The sequence below is a fragment of the Arvicanthis niloticus genome, chromosome 9, assembly GCF_011762505.2.
Source record: "Arvicanthis niloticus isolate mArvNil1 chromosome 9, mArvNil1.pat.X, whole genome shotgun sequence".
Classification (NCBI taxonomy): domain Eukaryota; kingdom Metazoa; phylum Chordata; class Mammalia; order Rodentia; family Muridae; genus Arvicanthis; species Arvicanthis niloticus.
In genome coordinates this window covers 52,310,011-52,332,407 of record NC_047666.1, presented here as the reverse complement: position 1 = coordinate 52,332,407, position 22,397 = coordinate 52,310,011, and positions in this window count along the sequence as shown.

Genomic DNA, 22,397 nt, shown 5'->3' with positions numbered 1-22,397 from the left:
TCACTTATAAGAGCAGCAGTGCTTGTGAGCCTCAGAGGTGCAGAGAAGATTGGTACCTTCCGGCAACTCACAACCACGAGCAGTAAGGATGCGACATAAATCCAGTCAGCCATCTCTAGGATCACCATTAACCCTCACCTAAGTGTGCTCAGCCCCACTGACCCCCACCTAGCACAGAAGCTGAGACATGCCCAGGAAGAGATTTCAACATGACTGACCATGTGACTTGATTTACTTGTCTTAGGAACAAGTTTTGCTCTCAAAATACCTGTGTGAGCATCTTGTTATCAAGAGGGCTATGGTGAACACTGGCCTCTCTAAGCTGTCAGTGCAGAGCCTGGTCTTGCCTTAGCAAGTGATTACTGGTCTCAGTCGCCTTGCATCTGCCCCTGCTGAACCTCTCTATCCTCTCCATTTTTTTATGGCTGGGGCCTGCCAACCCCTCTCCTCTACTAGGCTGGCTTTGGTTCAGCTTTACCACGGTGAACCCAAAATACACCTTCTTTACATTTCTGAGCCTCCAGGTACAGTCAGACTCATTTACTAATCAATCCATAGCAAGATGTCAACACACAAGGCCTGCAAAATGCAAACAGAGCACACAAGAGCCCCGGGCTGCGGCTGCACCCCACAGCCCTGCACTCACTGAGGCTCAAATAAGAGAAGTAAATAAAACACAAATGACCCACTCAGTGGCACCAGGTGAGGGCAGAAGCCAGGAGAGCATAAAACAGCAGTGCCAGTCTGTGGACATGTCTGGCTCTCCCTGCATCTTGCTGCTGCTGGTAGGAGGTAGAGGAGGCACCTGCTGGCTTACTAATTGAATGGCTAGATCAGGAAACATCTAAAATAAATAGTCAATCTTGGAGGAGGCTGGGGAACATGATGGGGGTAGGGGGCTCATAGGTATCACAGGGGCCTGATGCAGCTGACTCTTGCAAGACTTTGGGGATTCCAACCTTCACTCTTGCTTCTTGCTAGGTAAAGTACCTTGTCCTATCATAACTCCAGCGCATTGCAACTGTGGTCCTCTGTTGAATCCCCTGTGTTGTTGAATGGTTTGCCAAGATCCACTATACCTCGGTCCCAGCTGCCTCTTGGATAAATGAGCAAATGCTTGGGGAACCCTTGATAGTGTCTGCATGCTACTGTAGGTACTGTAACCTGTGTATTTTTAAATCATGTCTTCCTTAGACACCAATGGCAACCATCTACTGTATGCTTCAAGTACTCTCTGTAGCATCCTCCCTGTAGTCTGCTCACCTGAGAAGCAGGCACCAAACCATCACTCCTTTCTCTCTTACATATAAAATAATAATAATAATAATAATAATAATAATAATAATAAATAAATAAATAAACCAAACAAACCTGAGGCTGAAGAGATCAACCGTTCAGTTAATGTCAGATAACTAGTGAAGGATGAACTAGGGATTTGACTTGTCATGTCTGGTCCTGAGGGGATTTGACTTGTCATGTCTGGTCCAGAGCTCAGTCTCTCTTCAACATTATATGAGGGGAGCACATCACTTGAAATACTTTCTGCAGCTTTACAGGCTAACCCTCCAGCCCAGTGTCCCTTTCCTCTTAGCTACTGTAGGCAGGCTAAGGGGCTTCAATTCTGCCCCTGCTGTGTGCCAGCCTGTGCTTCCTGCCTGTGGAACATTCCCTGTACTCTGTAGGGATGTTCTGGGTGTGTTTGTGCCAGGTCTAGGCCCAGGCCCACGCCTACTATCTTCTCCCAAATCCCACTAACTCTGCAAAACTCTCTGGTCACAATCCTGGGACCCTGAAAGCTGGCTAGAAGTCCAGCTCTGTTCCCTGGTTATTTCCGGAGGAGAAATTACACTTCATTGCCTTTAAATGTATTTAATTGAGCATTTGTTCTGGCTGAGTCTTCCATGGAACTGTGTGTGAAATAGGAGAGAAAAGATGGCCGAGGGGCCCCTGCTTGCCTTGAAAGGAACCAGCCTGGACACCTGGCTGTCTTGCTTACCTACCCTGATGGCTGCTGAGCTGAGGTAGGAGGGAGGCAGTATGGATGGAGGTGAGGGTCACAGGAGACTCGGAGGCAGTGTGCGTAAGTTCTGATGGCCAGCACTGTAGGGGTGAGTGGGCTCTTCAGCCCCACCTGTCTTAGGACACATTTCCAATATTGTAACCCGTAGCTGCCACGCCGCCGCCATCCAGGATTTCCCAGTCTCTAAGTCCACCCAGGATAGAATACAGAAGCAGCCTGGCCACTGGCAACAGCCCTCCCTACATCCCTGAGCTCAGACCATACTCAGAGAGTAGATGCTGTTAATCTCACTTCCTTGTCTGAACCTTTGCTCAGTCCTGTTTCTCCCCTGGTATTTTGGCCAGGGCTTCCTGCTCTCTCAAAGAGCCCTTGTTTGAGGTAGCAGAGAGTAGCTTTCTGCTAGGTAGATGAAGCAAGGCACCCTCTCTGGTGGGTGTATCTCACCTGAACCCTCCATTACTGAACCAGATTACTGATATGGATGCTTCGTCCTTATCACCATCCGTTCATTCATTCTCTGGTTCTTCCACCATCAGAACTTGAAGTAAAACTCACTATCCTGAGATTCCCTGAAGGGAACACATCCCCTTATAAGACTCTTCTATAGCCTGTGGGCCCTGCTCCCCTTGAAGAAGCCTCTCTGAGGTCCCCCTGGGATGGCTTCTCGGCCTTTGGCTCTAGCCCAGCTTCCCCCAGGCCAACTTCTGGCCAGGCGGGTAATAGATTTCTGTCTTCCTTTTGAGGGCCTTTTGTGTGTCCTTAAACTCAGAGCCAAATGTCCCCCCACCTTCTGAAAAATAAAAAAAGCCATGTTTCTGGCCCCTGCATGAGGAGACTTGGGGAGTTGGAGACCCTGGGGGCAAGCTGGCCCAAGTTTGCCTTCTGCTAACCGCCCACCCTCTTCCCTGCACTGTGCTGCACAAAGCTCGCTTGTGAGGCACCGATGAAGCAGCTAATGCGGTGCCCATCGGCTCAGGGGCACCCACCCTGCATTTCCTGGCTGTGATTTATGAGGTGGGCTGGGCTGGCCTGCCCCCACTCCTCTCTTGTCCAGGAGACACAGGGTCTGGAATCCTCCCTGGAAGGCCTGAGATCGAGCACTCTGCCTCAGGCTCCAGAGGTTAACTGAAACCATGATTCCTATAAAGAAATGAAGCCTCATTCAAATTGACAGACTTGGTTGGGTATCCTTTGTAGAGCATGGGTTGGCAGAAATGGCCTCAGCAGGAGCCTAATGTTTCTCATAACTTGATACCTAGGAGGTGTCTAAAAATACTGTCAGCCACTCAAAATTCCCCCTCTGTTGTGAGTGTGTGTGTGTGTGTGTGTGTGTGTGCACGCACATGTGTGTACAAGTACATGTGCCTGCCTACATGTGTGGAGGTCAGCAGTCAATGTCTGAGGTCATCCTCAGTCACTCTGTCCCTTATTTTGTGAGACAGGGTCTGTCACTAAACTCAAGTTTGCCGTTTTGTCTAGGCCAATGGCCAGCGAGCCCAGGCCGGGAATTGCAGGCATGTGCTGCCATGCCCAGCTCTCTACAGCGGGTGCTGGTGAGCCAGAATTTGGTCCTAATGCTTGTGTATGCAACAAGCAGGTTACAGACTGAGCCATATCCCCAGGTCCCTGATTACCACTCTAAAGCCTCCTTTCTAGTTATGAAATGAGCACTGCCACAGTCACTAAGACATACATGTACAGTAAACATGCCAAACTTCCTAGTTTGGCAATAGCAATCTCTAAGAACCTCAGAGCACCATATCTTGGCATAGACACACAGTTCTTAGGAGCCAGTTTAAAAAAAAAAAAAAAAAAAAAAAAACACTAAAACTTCAGAAAATGTTCACAGAGGCAGGCACCCACTGAGACACACCTTCAATTGAGGTCTGTAGGAAGGGTTGACCTCAGGAATCCTTCTGAGACCCAAAGAAGACCCAGCTCCACCCTGCATCAGCAGGAAGGGGCCCATGACTCCCAGTGGAGTCTGAGAAACTTTTCAATATGAACACCAACGGGATTGTGAAGTTTTTCAAGACTGAGCCTTTCATGGTTTGAAACGGGGTTCAGAAGGAAATGGGTTCACACAGTAGAGTGGGGCAGCCTCTCATGGAGAATGGGAGGAGAGAAGTCAGAAGAGCTAGGCATCTAGAGACAGTTTGAGTGGGAGAAGGAAGGTCTCTAGCAACATGAACGCTGAGATAAACTATCTAAAAGTGAATGCGCCCTGCGGCACGTTTCATGACTGGCCTCTGCCCTTTGTTGGGGTTATGGTTCTCACTGGCCTCTCCTGTCCTGTAGTGAGGTTGAACCTCCTGATAGAGATCTAATGGTCATGGAGATATTATCTCTGTGAAGCACGTGTTCAGGCCTGTTACCTAGGCACCTATTTGGCCACCTCTCCTTTTACTGGTGTCTAGACCACCTTGGATGTGATGGGCACTCTGTGTAAGGTACTTTTGAAGGCTCCAAAGCCCTCACTCAGGCAGCTCACTGTGAGCACTGTAAGTCCACACATGTGAGCACGTGAGAGACTCAGTCCTCCCAGTGCTGCCCAGTGAGTCCCAGCATATTACAGTTAAGCACACTGTAATAAGAGTGTGCTTGGCTCCTCTGGCATGGAGAAGATAAAAAAAACTTTGGCCCTTGGCCCTAACCCCTTCATCACTCCCAGTCACTTTTAAACCACACCTCCACCCCACCCACTGCCGCCTGGGTTCTGATTTGTTTAAGTCATTTTAAAAATATTGCATATGAGGGTCATGGTTTCATTCCTTATGGTTTCTGGATAAAGGGGAGTCAGGAGAATGATGTGAGAATTGGACCCCAAAATGTAGCTAGGGCTGTCACACATCTGTCATTGTGCCTAGAGATTCCCCAGGAAAGCTGTGCATCTCCCCCCAAAGAATCAGTACCACATGGTTGTTACTGCAGGTGTCCCGAGGTTAGTCACATCTGTGCACAGCCCTGAGCAGGGCAGGCTGCAGTGTTCACTCACCCACTTACACCCTCATCTTTGCCTGAGTCCCGAGGAGCCATGCCTGCTGACTTTCCAGACTCACTTTCAGGTCATAATCCCACCCTTTATATCTCAACCCTGGGGCCAGTCTCACATTTCTATTTCCAAGGCAACAGGATGCTTTACTCCACATGGATCCCTCTTGGCACAGCATCATCTTAGCACCCTGGGGGAGGGCATGGCAGAGGGCTTCGGGAGGCAGGTACAGCAGTGGAGGTCACAGGTATGGTGATGTTTGATAGAAGATGTTTTTCATCAGGGGTCAAGGCAGGAAGTCCAGATTATGAACACATAAGAAGATGGGCTCAAGACCTCTTCTGAGGTTGGACATGCATGGCTCTGCTGCCTAACTGTCCCCCAAAGTGGGGCTAGAAAGATCTCGTGGAAGCTATCTCTTTGACATTTTGACTGAGCTGTTTTGCCTCCAGGTGGATGACCCAGAGCATGTGTGCGTGATGGGCACAGACCAAAAATAACATGCACGGATGTTCAAGTCACGTCCCCCTTCCCCCCGAGCATTTCCGTTGTGCACCCAAGTTCTGAGAGGATGGTTTAAAGGTTAGGTGTCTCCTCCAGGAAAGGCAGCTGTTTGTCTTGCTTGAGCAAAAATGGATGCACTTACAGCTTCCGATGGGCCCTGCCAGCCGGAGCGGAAGGGAGAGCTCATGCGCAAAGGTCGAACTTAAAACATGCCTAAACACTTCTGAGGAGAAAAGTAAAACACGGGAGGAATACTTCAAACACAGATGGGTAGTTTGAATACACAACCTGGATGTGCAGCTTGGTAATTTGTGGTACGTGTGTTACCGCCATCAGCACCAGTCAGCGCGTGTGTTACCGCCAGCAGCGCCAGTCGGCAGGCTGAGTTGCGCTGAGGTAACAAGCAGCCCCTACATCTTAATGCCTGGCAACCCTGCGGATTTTTTGTCACTCAAGTCTTGTTTGTCTGCTGTATGACAGCTTCTCCCTGTCACATTGCATCACTCTGGGATCCAGGCTACGGAGCCAGGCTTGTGAAATGTTGCTGCCTCGTGATGAAAAGGGAACAGGGAGGTGAGACGCCTCCGTGAGTAAAGGCGCCTGCCGCTAAGCTAAGCCTGATGGCTTTAGTTTGCTCCTAGGGACACACATGGTAAAGGAGGGAACCAACCCTTAAAACCCATGCTCGATGAGCCATTGCATACATGCACCCCACCAACAGTCATACATAAATAAGTGGACAGCGACTGAGGAAAACACCCAAGGCCAACTTTTGGCCTTCACAAATACCTGTGCACATGCGCCCATGCACCGCACCCATATGTGCAACTTCCCGCTTATAAACACACATACATGCGTACCACACACATGCCAAAGGAGACAGCTATCTTGGACACTTATACTGTTAGCCAAGCTTTAGAGTCACCCACAGACCATTTTTAAAAATCCTGATTCCCAGGCTAGTAGGCCAATACTTTAGAATCCCTGAGAGTGAGACTCGTTGTGGGTGTTTTCTACAGTTCATCTGATTGTTCCAACAGGTAGCCAGGTTTCATGACCACTGCTGGGTGCTGGTAAACCAGGGCTCCTGCAGGCTTGCTCCTGGATGACAACATCGACACTTAGGGAGGGGGTGGGGTCAGTTGGTAGCCCTTCCCCACACCTCCTCAGCTGGTAAGATGCTAACAAGATGCCCAGGACGGTGTTATTGGGCTGGAGAGCACATCTACCCCAAAGAATGGGAGTTTTGATGCCAACAGAAGCCCTGAGCCACGTAGGTGCTAACACAATGATGCCATGATTTGTGAAGATTTGGGACACAGAGGTAAGGGATTACTCCATCCCAGAGACCTGGCCTTCTACCATGGACTTGCACTGTGCCTCTGTCAGATTTGTCCCTTAATGACAAAACCCAGGGGCCCATTTGCCTTACCACAGCTCGAGCGCCTTTGGTGATGTTAAGATGTCCATCATTCCCTTGTGCATCTTCCTGGGGCCCTTGAGGAATGCACCAGTTCTCAGATTTCTTACAGCATGAAATTGTTCCCAAGTAGTGTTTCTAAGCAGCTATTCCTCAGACCCCTTTGCATCCTCAAATAGATTCTCTTGTCCAAATTCACTATTCTGCAGGCCCTGTCTGTGCTCAGACCTACCACAATCCAAGGATCCCACTTAACGAGGAATTCTTCACCTCCATATTAAGTAAGAGACTGTGGAAGTAAGTAAAGCCATGGCTTTACTGGTCTGAGGACACTTTCCACTGCCCCCTGATGTGGCCAGAGATCTTTATGTCACAACAGCAGAATGCTAACTTAGAAATAACTTTGAGATTTTAATGGCTGACTCCACAGTACACCCAAATGCCCGTGTAGATGCTCAGAACACAGAAGTTCTTGGGAACTGACCCAGGCTTTTCTCTTTGGGGTCCTTGATGGGGTTTGGAAGGAATCAAGGAGGGCTCCCTAGAGGAGGAGAACCTGGTGGCTGTCACTGGGCATGACAGCTAGGGTCATAGCTGTACCTGTTGTCCCCACTTAGCACAACAACTGAATTATCTATAGCTCCAGCTGTCCCCCAAAAGCTGGGGGCTGGTGCTCCTTCACCTCCATGTCCCTGTCCCCCAAAGGCTGAGGGCTAGCGCTCCCTTACCTCTGTGTCCTGTGATTCATCTCTGCAGCAGGCATGTGGCAGGTACTTAATATCATGGTACAGCCATGTCCCTGGTATCATGTCACAGCCGACCCTAGTGGCCTCCAGGCTTCAACTGCCCATCCTGTCTGCCAGGGTGTAGAAGTAGGACAGCCTTTAGATCCCCTTAACACATGAGATGGGGCTGGGGATACTGGCACAGGCATAGCGAGTGTCTGCTTTACTGTGGCAGCTGAAGAAGGAAATAATTAAAACATACCTTTTGGATTACAAAAACAGAGTTGGTTGCCTTTGTGCCTCATGGTGGGAGAAACATTTCTGTTGTCTCAATTTATAAGATGCCATCTTGAGGCCAAGAAGGGATAAGTGAATAATTTCAGAAGCATTCCATTTGGTCTGTTTCTAAAATCTCCTGTGTCTGAAATTGCCGTGAATTACTTTCCTATACCCCTGGCCTTTGTGGGGCCAGTTCTTTCTCAGTCATGATGGAGGAGCTTGAGAGAGCTAGGGCCCAGGGAATGGGCAAGGACAAAGACAGGGAAGGAAGGTTGCACAGTGTGTCTGCAATGTGAAAGGCCCAACAAGGAGCATGCGCTCTCTTTCTATGGCATTTGGCTCTAGAGCGCCTACGTGTCGGAATTGATGGAGCTCCCTGCAAATGTGTTCTAGACCTTCTCTGATGCTATGCTGGGTTTTCTGCTCAGTAGCCACAAGGTAATCAGGGCTGCTCAGGCACAATCAGACAGAACTGGCTGTGGTAATTGCCTGTGGGTGCTCCTCCTGCTATGTGATAATTAAGTATAAATGTCAGTCCGACTGGATTAAGTTAGGATAGCCACACAGTTCTAAAGACATTTCTGTATGGTCTGTGAGCATGATTCCAGGAGAGATTGACAGGTAAGTATGTGGGTGGGAGCATTTCTCCTCAAGACAGGCAGCACCAATCGAGCAGCAAAGGCCCTGAAACTATCAGGGAAGTAGGCTGTCCTAGAGCAGAGTCTTTTCTGCGCATAGACATTGTAGCTTCAGGTCTTCTGGCCTTTGCACTTCAGTGCCCACACCGGGACCCTTGGGTGTTCATGCGCTCCACCATGTACAGAGATGTTAGGACTCAGGGCTTACACAGGGCCACTGGCTAACGCGTAGGCTCTCCAGCGTCAGGCAGCCTCTTGTGGGACTTCTCAGCTTCTGTGATCACAAGAGCCAATGCTCCCAAGAAACACCCTTTCCTGCATCTCTGTATTTGGGTACCAGTCCACTGTGTCTCTGGAGTCCCCTGACCACTGTGCTGTACCCTGCTTCGTGTGGGTCCATTCTCTTCCTTGGCTTGCTTCCCACCTCTCTGCTGCTGTTTGTCCTTGACCCCTTGTTTCAGTCTTTGCTTCCGGGAGGACCCAGGTCCAGCAATAGGTGAGAACTCTGATTTTGGATAAGTGTTTTGGCCCTGAAGGTCTAAGTTTTCTCATCTGATGTTTCTATGTTTCTTGGGTTACAGGTATGTTACTATGTTACTACAGGTAGCCTGGGAATGAGGTGTTGTCTATAGATAGGTGTTGCAGTCTTTTGTTTTGGTGTGATTTTTCAAGAAGGAGTTTCGCTATGTAGCCCTGGAACTCTCTCTGTAGACCAGACTGGTCTAGAACTCACAGAGATCCACCTGTCTCTATCTTCCAAGTGCTGGGATTAAAGGTGTGCACCACCACTGTCCAGCCTCCAAAGTCTTTAAGTAATTTGTTATGGATTCTGTGTAATGCATCCCAGAGAGGAATGCATAATGACCACACAACACTTAATATTACAGAGTAAATATCCATATAACCTTTCCGGCTGAGGCATGGTCACCATCAATCTTTCCCTGTGCACACCTGGTCGCAGGAATGCTTTGAGGACCGCTCCATGAGGTGAACCACAGGAGGCCTGTGACTGGGATCTTTGCGAGTGACTAGGACTCAGCAGCCACTCCTTATTGCTAATGTTGATGACCGATGCCCCTCCCCAACAAGGCAGTGGACCAGCCTGTGGGAGGTTGACAGGAGGCCACAGTGAGGCCAGTCGCCCTTCTGAGTGACCAAGTCAGGACTGGGCCAGGCCCAGCACTGGAGTAGGTATGAGTGAAGGCCAGTACCCCAGGCCTTAGCTGCAGGGGCAGGAGCTGCCATCCCTGTGCATCCTCTGTGTCTGCTATATTCTGTTTACTTTGTTATCTAACCCAGGACCATCTGATTCCTACACTGCTCCCCCCACCTTCAGTCAGAGGTAGGGCAGGAATCAGCAAGGGACAGGTGTGGGAAACCTTCCAGCAGGGGCTTCCGGAGGAGGGGGACAAAGGGATGGCCCCGGAGTTCCAGCCCCTGAGCAGACCCGTCCTCTCCTCTCCCGGGCGGAGGTGGACCTTGGGCCCATGAATCGTGGCCAGCGGATGAGGTTTTGTTCAACTTACGAGTCCCCAGCCCAGGGCCCAGCCGCCGAGAGAGGCTCTTTCCTGAGAGGCCGGACTTTCCCACAGGAACAAAGTGTGGCTTGTTTGCCGGGCATGAATCTTGGCGTGGGGCAGCCAGGCCAGGCTTGGCGCTGCCCGGCGGCGGCCCGGCGATATCACTCAGGCACATTCCGCCTTCCCCACAGCTGGGGCTGACAGCAGGAAGCTGCGGGGAGCCTCAGGACAAAGGCGGAAAAATGGGCCACGTTTATTCATTCACTGACCAGCCTGGGCCTGGTTGGCCCATGGGCCCGTCTCCATGGCAATGGGCGGCCTTGGTGCTCTTGGTTGGCTCCCCTGTGACCACGGCCCCCTGTGACCACACCCCCAACACAGGCAGAGCATCATGGAGACAGAAGCTTGCCTGGAACCTCTACCTCATAGCTGGGGAGCCCAGCGGAGATGCTCTGCCAGAGTGGAGAGCTAGAGATGAGTTCCAGAAACCAAAGATCTGGCCACACTTGACAATGTGAGGGAAAGGCAAGTGACTAGGGTCCTCACAACAGCTGGGCACCTACAATGTGCTGGTTTATGGATGCGTGTATCATGCCGACTCAGCTTGCTCACACATATCTTCTACGGTGTTTGGCACCCCACAAGCCTCACAGCCACGGGGGAGACGCACGGTGAAGAATGAAACTCCAACCAGTACCATCTTTGCAGGCACCCAGTCAAAGCTTCCGGAGACTGGCCTTGTGGCTTTTTCTATTTTATTTTATTTTATTTTATTTTTACACATTTAAGCATAGTTAAACTTTGGGACTGGGTTGCCAGGTGACGGTTATCACGTTGCTTTAGACATGGCTACACAGAAACTCCCAAGCAGGGTAGCAAAGCAGCACCGGTGACCTTTGCAATAAGAGTGAATTCTATTGTCTGATAAACAGAGCCCAGGGTAGAGCCTAGAAGACAGATCTGTGACTAGCCCTTGGGGCCTCTTCTGTGGAGATGGGTTCTTGTCACTGAGAGACAAAGCTCAGGATTAGAGCCTAAGAATACTCAGGATATGGGGGCAGGATTTCAGGTGGCGGCTGGTTCCTCTTAGAATAGCAAAAGAACACTAGGTGGTCGGACCACTTTCAGCTGGCATGTCAGGTGACCAGGTGTCATTTCCTTCCTTTGAATAAAATAGACCCCTGAGATTGACAAGCCTGTTTTCCCCAGTGCTTACTCTTAAGCTGTGGGAGACAGTGTCAGGAAGGCTTCCCAGAGGTACTGCCACGGCCACTGGGTCTCAGCGCGCAATGCTGGGTGGAGGCCTGGCAGAGGCAGCACTAAAGTCAAATCCCCAGACCTGTGGCAGACTAAAGTCTCCAAAGGGAGACTGCCTGTCTATACACTGCCCCATGCCTCTGACTATTGTCCTCTGTGCCTCCACTGCAGGCTCCTCCCACCCTACAAGGTTGATTCTTTTTTATTCTGATTCTGCAATCTGGCCCAAGTGGACCTCACCTGGTTGTCACACCTAGAAAAAAAAAAAAAAAAAAAAAGAGAGAGAGAAGATAAAAATGGAAGGAGGGATGGAGAGAAGGAAGAAAGGATGAATGAGGTTCACGGCAAAGTCCTAGGACGAAATGGGGGTGGGGCACTAAAGATGCAGCGTCAGCAGCAGTGACAACTTAGAACCATTTAGAGCGTGAACCGCCCATGTGTGGTGTGAAGCATCCTTGAGTCCTGCACCCTCATAGCCACAGCTAAGTTAGAGCGTGCAAGCTCCTCTGGCATCGGACCCCGAGGCAGGCATCAGCCAGCAGAGCACATCCAAGAGGGCACTGCACTCAGCACCCCTGGCCTTGACTTTGTGCTCTCTAAAGCCAGTGCTCATGGGCCACTCTTGTCCACTCCATTGGCCAGGGCAGATGTGACTGTCCATCACCCTCAGCCACTTAATACTAGTGAGGAGGCAGAGGACGGAAGTCCCACTGTGAACAGGTGCTGACATATGGGCACATTCCTCCTTCTGTTGTTGCTGCTGCTTTCTTTTCTTCCACTACTATTTTCTGCTTCCCGAGTGAAGGAGAGAGCCAGCAACCCCCCCCCCCCCATGTCATCTGAAGACATCAGGACATCAGGCCTCACCAAATTCAGCCAGCCCCTTACTACCCCCAACCCCACCACTGCCAGCGCCCAGCCTTCCCCGTGGCTTCCTGAAGCATGAATGGATGCTGCTGTCACAAATGCGCCCTGACAGCTGCTGACAAGGAGAGGCCAGTGATGTTCATTCTGCCCTGCTGGGCAGAGGGGACTGCTGGAGAGTCTGGTGAGCGACTGTGCCATGAGATCCACTAGGGCAGCACAGGATAGGCACATGCCTCTCCAGATGACTCTAGGTTCTAGGGCACAGCTGACCCAGCTCTCTCTGACCCTGCATTTCCTTCCACTGTTAAGCCTCACAAAACCTAATTACCAGACCCAGACCTCTCTCTCTCTCTCTCTCTCTCTCTCTCTCTCTCTCTCTCTCTCTCTCTCTCTCTCTCTTTGCTCACCCAAGCCTGGAATCCTCTGCCATAAGTTTACCATCAGTGAGTACCAACAGTTCACTACCAACCTGCCTAGACCATTGCCTGTAACCCTCTTCCAGTTAGATGTGTCTCTCATATCCATGGGTCTCCCTTGCACACTACTAGCACCCTAAGAAAACATTAATTGTGGGTTGCTGACACCCTTCACATGTGGCATCAGTCATAGCCAATCACACCAGCTGGGCTCGCCTTCCTCCCCATCACCCACAGACAGGCATTACCTTAAGAGTACCTAGTCATCGATTCCCTCCTGCCTCCCCAAGTACCATTTGCTCCAGAACAAAGGCCAGCCAAGCATTTATCAGTCCAGATCTGTCCCAGAAAACTCCTTGCTGCAGTAACAAACACTTGTATTAGACACTGCAGAGTAATAAGAACTTACCATGTACCCTGGTATATCAGGCACACCTGACTCTTTTTTTTTTCCTCTGGTATTAGGGCTCCAGTGAGAGGTTTGACATTAGTTCACAGATTGGGTTCATATTGCCCTACGCAATAAGCATGCTAATGTCACACCGGAAGTTGAGGGGACCTACTATTGGTCAGACAATGTCTGGAGCCATAAAAAACTGCACAGGGTCAAGAAACCTCTGTGCGTCTTTCCTAAGAGAGGCAGCCTGCCAGTCTGTTTCATAGAGAAAAGACTGAGCTTGGTGTGTTTTGCCCCAGGTTGAGTCAGTCAGCTAACACAACCATCCATGAACTCAATGAGAAAACTTCAATAGACCATTATTAATGTCTGTGTAGGATACTGGAATGGGTAAAAAAGGTACACATGACTTGAATTTTATTAATCTCTACATAGTATAAAACATGAGGTTTATAGTAAGTTCTTTTTAAAGATTTATTTATTTTATGTATATGAGTACTCTATTTGCATGTGCACCTACATGCCAGAAGAGGGCATCAGATCCCATTACAGATGGTTGTGAGCCACCATGTGGTTGCTGGGAATTGAACTCAGGACCTCTGGAAAAGCAGCCAGCTCCCTTAACCGCTGAACCATCTCTGCAAGCCACATAAGTTCTTAATTATATAAAAAGACAAGCTAGGAAAGAGGCTGTTGTGTCTAGAAGCAACTGAGGAGACAGAGGTAGTTCCTCTTGGGGTTCACTCCACAAACTGGGTCTGAGGCATCATGGGCAGGGTCAGTTCTTCCAATGCTCCATTCCTGCTGTGCTCTGTTTCCCTTCTTCAAAATGATGAGATGTCTCAAATTAAGATGGGGAAGGTCTGACTTCAGGGTTCCTAAACAGTATCCGGAAGGAAACTCGGTTTTCACAGCCTCTTCTGCTTCCACTTCACAAGCCCCAGCGGCAGCTGTTTGAAAGACAGGCCCTGAGAGCTCAAACAGCCCTTTTGAAGTCTTGTTACTTTGTTTTCAGTTTTTCTCCAATGATGGTATTGGAGCCCAGGTTCTCACACACACTAGGCAAGTGTCCTGCCCCTGAGCTGCAACTAATCCATTAAGGCTGTTACTAACTTCTCCAGCATCTGCCACTGTGTACCCTTGCCTGAGTTCTCCTCTTCTAATTCCTGTCATCCTCCAGGAAATTACACATTCCCAATCCAGGATGGCCAGGGAGGGTTGCAGAGCAACTCAGGTGATCTCTGTGGTCAGCCAGGGTAAAGACTATGAGTAAAAAGTAAAACAATTGCATTCAGGGACTACATTACAACTACACTCAGCAGGCACAGGAGAGGCCAAGCAACTGCCCAACAGTCACACTATTGGTTTGGAGATCCATTAGTAATGTCTGCTTAGGGCACAGGAATGGGTAGTGAGGATATTATTCAAGGCAGGCTGACTATGTGACCCTTGCATCTACTGTGCTCCTGGTATCTGCATATATTATCTCATTTCATTTACTTGACAACTTTATTATTAAAAATGAAAAGCAAAACACCCGGGAACAAACCACAAGCATTAAAAATAATCAACCTGAAGTTCCTGAACTAATCAGACAGCTAATACTATTTTCTGTCTTGATTAATCTGGTAGTATGGTGTTTGTTAAAACTCATTTGGTAGCTCACTTAAGAGACATGGCTTTCACAGAGGGTTAGTTTCACCATTGAAATAAATCCTGACCTGCAGGTCATGACATGGGGCAGAGCCACATGGAAGCCCACAGATTACCTGGAGGTGTACAGAGACGCAGACTAGATAGACAAAGGGAGCAGGAACCACACAGCCATACTCAAAGTGGGTAGTATGGCTCTGGGTCCTCACAATTCTGCCCCATACCTGCAACTCAAACAGGAAACCAAGTGATATGTAGGTGTGTTCTGCCCTCATGTGGCCAATATTAATATTGCATCACCGAAATGAAAGGATAACCACCAGTCTATGTCTTAGGATCAGGACTTTATGACGCCCATTATTCAGGAGGTATTGGTTGTGTTTAAAATCCTCCCTTCTCTATGATACTTAACATTTTCTGTGCAAACAGAAATGTGTGACAGCAGCTTCTTAGATGCCCTGAGATGCAGAAATGACCAGTATGGATGCCCCACCTTATTCTGCTGGTTACTCAGTGATCCTTGAAGTGAGCATGTCAGGTAGACGGTGTAATTCTCAGATGAGGAAGAAAATGGTAGGAGCATCCAAGTTACACAGAAAACTGGGGACTCCAAGTTTGGTGAAAAGGACATGATCCTCACTCTGAAACAGAGGCTGAAAGAAGTGTACTTTGCGTCCCACCATGGTCACCAGGTCACCAAGACACCTTGGGATAGCTGTGGGCCACCCTTTTTAATATTCTGCCAGGCATAGGTGTGTGATGTTGGGGAAAGTCATCCGGCATCTCTGAGCCCCCGTCTCCACGTGGTAAGGGGAATATCAGTACTTTTACCTTTGAGAGGTGCTATACACACATGAATCCTCCTATGATAGCATAACGCAGGGATTAGCCCCCTCCAACTACAAGTGTCCCCCTGAAAGCCAAGCATATCCAGATGAGGCAGCACCCTCAGAGGAGCGGGGTGAGAGAGGAGCCTGGAATCTAAAAGTCGGGTTCCTGAATCTGAGTCCTGGCCCTGCCTCTGCAGCCTAAGTGACTTTAAACATAATATCTGACTTGGTTTTCTCACCTGAAAAATAGGGGTAGGGCTGACTGCACCTTGAAGGTTATGCTCACAGCAGACACAGTGGGTTGTGAATTGAAACCAGCTTCTGCAGGTAGGTGCTGGTCATCAAGTAGTTGCTGGTATTCTGAGCACAAGTCTGTTCTTCCTCCTGACTCCTCTCAAGATGGTACCAGGCACAGATCTGATTTTGTGGTGGGTGGAATAAGAGACACAGTAATGAGTGGTTTTGAACATTGAGGAACCTGGATATAGAGCAACTTCCCTAAGGTGACTTTGTAGGCTTAAAAGGTGGGGCCCCGATAGGGAGACCTTTCTTTCCTCTTGGCCAGGACCCTAGGGCCATGTGGGATGTGAGGAAGAGAAGTGGCATGTGTAAGGTTGCATTAAGCCTGGGCACCACATGCTTTGAGTGTGCAGGTGGTTTCTTGGGTCCATGCATTGCTGAAATGTGGGTTTTCATCTAAGCCTGGAGTTTCTAAATTTCCAAGCCCCCCCCCCCAATGTCATGGGTTCAAGGTATAGGAGTAGAGGGTTGTGGTGACCTTAAAAGTATGCTGAGGGTCTATTACTAGGTCAGGCCATTTGCTGAGGTCAGAGATAAAGCCAAATTATGCATACATGCACACATGCACTTTCATATTCATCCACACATTAGTATATGTATATGCAAATATGCATGCACAGTTGAATACATATAAACACAAACACCCCACCAAGGCAAAAAATGCTGATTCGTGACCATAATGTTCCCAAGAAGGCTTTGGCTGGCTTGTGGTGACCCATCACCTCCCACTGGGGATCAGTGAGACCCTTGAGGACTCTACCCTGGGATCTGTCTGTGTACCAAGTGTGCCTACATAGCCATCAGGTATTAAGAGCCTTACTATATTCTGTGAAGGGTCCTGGTGTCACAAGTGTAGAGATGGGACTGCTTAGCTCGTCTCTAAGAACCCATCACACACATCCCCAGGTTAGTGCTGTTTACATGCTTGTCTCTTTACTACAGTAACCCTTAGAATAACCAGCAGTTCCCTTCTCCCCAGAGTAGCTGCTTCCTGTGGCAAGGACACTGGGGCTTTGGCAACATACCTACTAAAATGACATCAGCTGGGGAGCTGTAGAAACTACTGAGTCATAGCAATGTCTAAGATCCCAAAGAGATTGAATGGGCTGAGCTTTGGATTTGGCACTGAAGTATTTAACCTAAATGCAGCCAATGGGTAAGGAAGGAATCACCTGAGAAGTGATACCGACACATCACAGGAACACTAGAAGAAGGGGCTGAGGACAGTTACAGGAGAGGCCAGGTATGAGGCCATGAGAGGAGGGACCTGTCCAAAGCCTATTCCCAGGAGCAAGTGGAAAGGACCTACAGAATTTCCACCTCCATGAATTCTCATGAGTACACAGAGAACTGCTCAAATCAAAAGTAAGCCAGTCACCTGCAAGACTGGGTTTTCCACCTTCACTGAGATGGGGGAAGAGGTGCTTGCTGACCAGAAGCCACATTTTCATACCTAAGAACATCTTTAAGGTAAAACTACCTAGCCCTAGCCCTGGCCCAGGCCTTGGCCCAGGCCCTGGCCCAGGCCCTAGCCACAGCCACAGCCACAGCCACAGCCACAGCCACAGCCACAGCCACAGCCACAGCCACAGCCACAGCCACAGCCACAGCCACAGCCACAGCCACAGCCACAGCCACAGCCACAGCCACAGCCACAGCCACAGCCACAGCCACAGCACAACCACAGCCACAGCACAACCACAGCACAGCCACAGCCACAGCCACAGCCCCAGCCCCAGCCACAGCCACAGCCACAGCCACAGCCACAGCCACAGCCACAGCCACAGCCACAGCCACAGCCACAGCCACAGCCACAGCCACAGCCACAGCCCCAACTCCAACCCTAACCCTTTAAAAGTGAGAAAGGAGCAGTTTCCTGGCCAGGTCGGCAAGCAGCGCCGTCTGGGAACTCTCCAGGGTGCTGAACCTCTCCTGGCTTCCTTCTTTCTCCAGGGAGCGCCCCCCACCCCGGTCAGAGCCTTGCGTTTCCAGAGCCAATTTCTGAGCAAGAGAGGAGCATCCCCCTGGGAACACTAAAGGAGCACCTAGGGATTCGGACAGCTTCGAAGATACACTGCCCTTGAAAACACCTAGAAATCTATTTTCAGAAAGCTTTGAAGCCAATTTCCCCCTCAAACCCTTGTTGTAAATGATTTATTGAACAAATGGCTCAACCATATTTAGAAATTTTCTTTCATTCTGTAACTGTTTTTATCCCTCAGGCCATGTGTACTCCCTCTGCTCGCATCTTTCTCCTCTCCCTTTCACTTCCCTCTTTTCTTTTCTCTTTCCCATCTCTATTTTTCTCTCTCCTTCCTCCAGGGGATGAAAGTTACATGTTTTAATTATTTTTTGGAAACAATGATTCTCATTGACTTTGCTTTATTCACATTCTAAATTTGAGCTGGAATAATCCTTCTGTCCTCTAGGGTAGAAAATGTCTTTGCCCACAATCTCTTTCACTGTTGGCCACTCGTGTGTGTGTGTGTGTGTGTGTGTGTGTGTGTGTGTGTGTGTTGAAGCAGAAAGCTTGACTTAAAGCCATTTCTTCTGTCAATCAGCTTCCCACTACTATAACAAACATCTGAGATAATCGGCTTAAAAAGACCAGTCTGGTGAGATGGTTCAGTGAGTAAAGGGGCTTTACCACCAAGCCTGATAACCTGACTTTAGTCCCAGAAACCCATGTGGTGGAAGAACCCAAAAGTTGTCCTCTGACTTCCATATGTGCATCTTGGTACATAGGTGCACCCACATACATAAGCTAAATACATTTCACACACATGCAAAAATAGATAAATTGATGTGTGTAAAGATAGTATTGGTTACTTTTATGTTGCTGTAATAAAACACCAAGACCAAAGGAAACTTACAGAAGGAAGGGTTTATTTGGGGTTATGGTTTCGGGGGGGGGGGTCCATAATGGCAGGGAAGAGCAGGAGCAAGATCTGAGAAACCACATCTCCATCCGCATGCAGGAAGCAGAAAGAGAACTGGAAATTGGGTAAAGCTATAAACTCTTCAGGCCCTTTCTAAGTGCTGTACTTCCTTCTGGAGGATTGGGGGGGGGGGTGATAGTGTTAAATGGTTGCATAGCAACTTGTCATCAGAACAATTAATATGAGACCCAGTGGATTATACATGTTGGAAACCCACATACATCTTCTCTCATAGACATCAGCTGAGCAGTGGAGAACAGCAGTGGAGACTCAGCTGAGATCATGCAGGTCTAGAACCAGGCAGGATTATCCCAGCATGCCTTGAAATCTATCTTCCCTTGCCTTTTCAGAATCCCTGTGGAGCCTGTATGTGAGAAACTTGGTCCCAGCATGACATTCCTGGGAGGTAGCAGAGATATTGGGAAGTGGGGCCTGGGAGGTGGGATGTCAAAGGGGACTGTGGGACCCTGTGTCCTCATCTTCTTCTTTCTTATTCCCCATTATGGGGTACCTGGCTTTGCTCTTTCATGAGTCCTCCACTGTGCATAGTTTATCATGGAGTCAGTCGCAGAGCTAAGTGATCATACGCTAGAAGTTCCAGATGGCGAATGAAAATTACCCTTTTCTTCTCTATGAGTCAGTATAGTTGCAGAATGTGTCATAATTCCAGAAATCCAACTAGCACAAGGGCCTGATACGGCTGGTTCACATATCATTCAGAAAATACACCTGAGTTGAGGGGGGCACTGCAGTTTGGTGCTCTTAAGAAGCAAAGGAAAGATGGGGAGGAGTTGGATCAGAGTCTGGCGAGGGACAATTTCATCCACTGCTGCAGTTTGGATTTGATTTTCAGTCATGTCTGGATCTAAGCCCATCACGCAGATTTGTGACTTCTGATAGAATTGCAGGATTGATTGGATGGATGGATGGATGGATGGATGGATGGATGGATGGATGAATGGGTGGATGGATGGATAAAGGGATGGATAGAACAATAGATGGATAGATAGATGATGGATGGATTAATGTATGGATAGATAGATAGATATGATGGAAGGGTGGATGGGCAGATGGATGATGGATGGCTCTGCACTATACAGGAGACGCACCTAGGCTGCAGTTCTATCTTTGCCTCAGATTTATTGATGTACAATTGACAACTAAAATACATGTATTTAGGTGAGCAACATGATGGCATAACCCAGAAGTCAGCAGAGTCAAGCTGTCAGCACTGCTGTTTCCTGCATAGTGAGAAATTTCAGACTACCTTTTTATAGTTCAAGGATCTGACACATTGTTAGTACACTGTTACTCAGTAACTAAAGCATTGCAGCTTCTTGAAGGAGAGTGTGAAGCCAGCTTCCCAGCCCAGGTGCAGCTCTCACCCACTGGAAGATGTGGGAATGTTCTTCATGTTGGTGAATCTGGGTTTAAGCAAAGCAGTTGCTCCCAAGTTGAATCCAGCAAAATGTACCAGGAAAAGAGGTTATCTATACTTAAATTTTCATTGAGACAGGGTCTCACTATGTAGCCCAGGCTAGCTTTGAACTCCTACATCAGTATCCCCAGTCCTGGATTACAGGGTTGTGCTATCATGCCTAACTCAATCTTTGTCCTAGCAGACAGGCCAGTCTTACAGGGTAATCATGTTGGTGGTTACTGCAGAACCAGCCATTTCACTACCATTCATCAGTTCACAGCAACAGAAACTAATCCTGGCAAAGGAAGAGGCTTGATCACAGTGGACTAGAGCACGAGGTCATGGACAGCTGCTCAGAGAGGATGACACCATGGTTGAGTCTGGAAGGGAGAATAGCTGTGAGTGAGTGAAGGAGAGGGAACCCCAGGTAAGGACTGGTGTGTACAAAGGTGCAAAGATTCTAGGATTTTCTGGTAGTTCTGGGTGCCCAGATGGGGCTGAGGGATGGAGGGTGGTGAGACTGGATAGGTCAGTAGCCTTGCATGCTGGGTAGAAAAATTGAGACATGATCCTGTAAGCTGTGGGAAGCTCGTAAGGAATACTAACCTGAGGCAGTAAAGGAACAGCATGAGAGAAAATTAACGTAGAAGTTTAAAGTGAGAACTCTGGAGCCACACTAAGTTCTCAAATCTGACCTCGGACACTCACCAACCACTGTGTGATCTCAGAAATGATGCTTTACCTCTCTGGACCTTGTTTCCATCTGTGAACTTGTAGCTTCCCCCAGAGGCTATTGTAATGATAAATGCTCCATGATCATTGGAAATCTCACTTAGAACATGCCAAGTGTCATGTGTGGACACCACAGCTGTCATGAAGGACCTTGGTGATTGGCTATTGTCACATGGGTCAGGGGTGCATACTGACTTTAACCTTTAATTCAGAGAGTTCTCTTTTGAGTGTCTGTGTCATTCATAATTATGGGTTTCATGAAAGTCTCTGCTGTGTGCACCATGTCTATTTCTTCTCCCCTCCACCTCCCACTGGGCTCCTTCCTTCCCCAACTTTCTCTTCTGTTTTCATGACATGCTTGACACAGAAGCACACATGCACAATTTGATGCATATATCCACACAAATATGTATTCAGGGATACACAGACACACATGCATTCACACATATACATGCATTCACACACAAATGCACATACACTTATACACAAATACACACACAAGGATGCAGACACATAGACACACATATATTCACATATATACATAAAAATATGCACAGGGATGTACACAGACACGCATATGTTCACACATACACACAAATACATATTTATACACATACACATGGGCACACTTTCACATGAAAATATATATAGACATACAAACACTTAGACACAATATATACACATATACACAAATACATCTATGCATTCATACACATGTGCACACAGATACCCATATACTCACAAACATACATATGCATACACCCCTATATTTACACACACATGCACATATATGCATATACATACACACATAAATGCACATACACACTGATAAACATACTTTTACACATATTCACAACTGTATACACATTTACAGATACACATACACACATACCCATATGCACACATGCACACATATACACATACATACACAGACACATAGACGTTCATACACGTGCACATATATACATCATGTACACATTGTATACATACCTGTATATAAGGACACATATGCAAATGTACATATATGTGTCTATACACATATACACATGCACTCGCACACATACACATATGCACATGTGAACATACATGCATGTTTTATCAATCTTCATACTCCAAGATCTACAAATGAGAGGAGAGGATGTGCTATCTGTCCATCTGGCTTATTTCACTCACTGTCATAATCTCCACTCCATTAATTTTCCAGAAAAAAAAAAAAAGGCAGAACACACTCTTTGTTGAATATTTAATGTGTTGTTTGTATGTATCATATTTTGTCTGTCCCTGTGCTGATAGACACCCAGACTGATGCCAAGCAGTAAGCATGGGCATGCAAGTGTCTCTGTAGGGCGTGGACCTAGAGTCCTCCTGGTGTGCCCAGGAGAGGTTGTATAATAGTTTCCTTTTCACTTGGGGGAGGAGCCTCGCTTCTGACTTCCACACTGTCTACACCAGTTTACACTCCACCAGCAGTGAGCAGGGTCCTTTTCT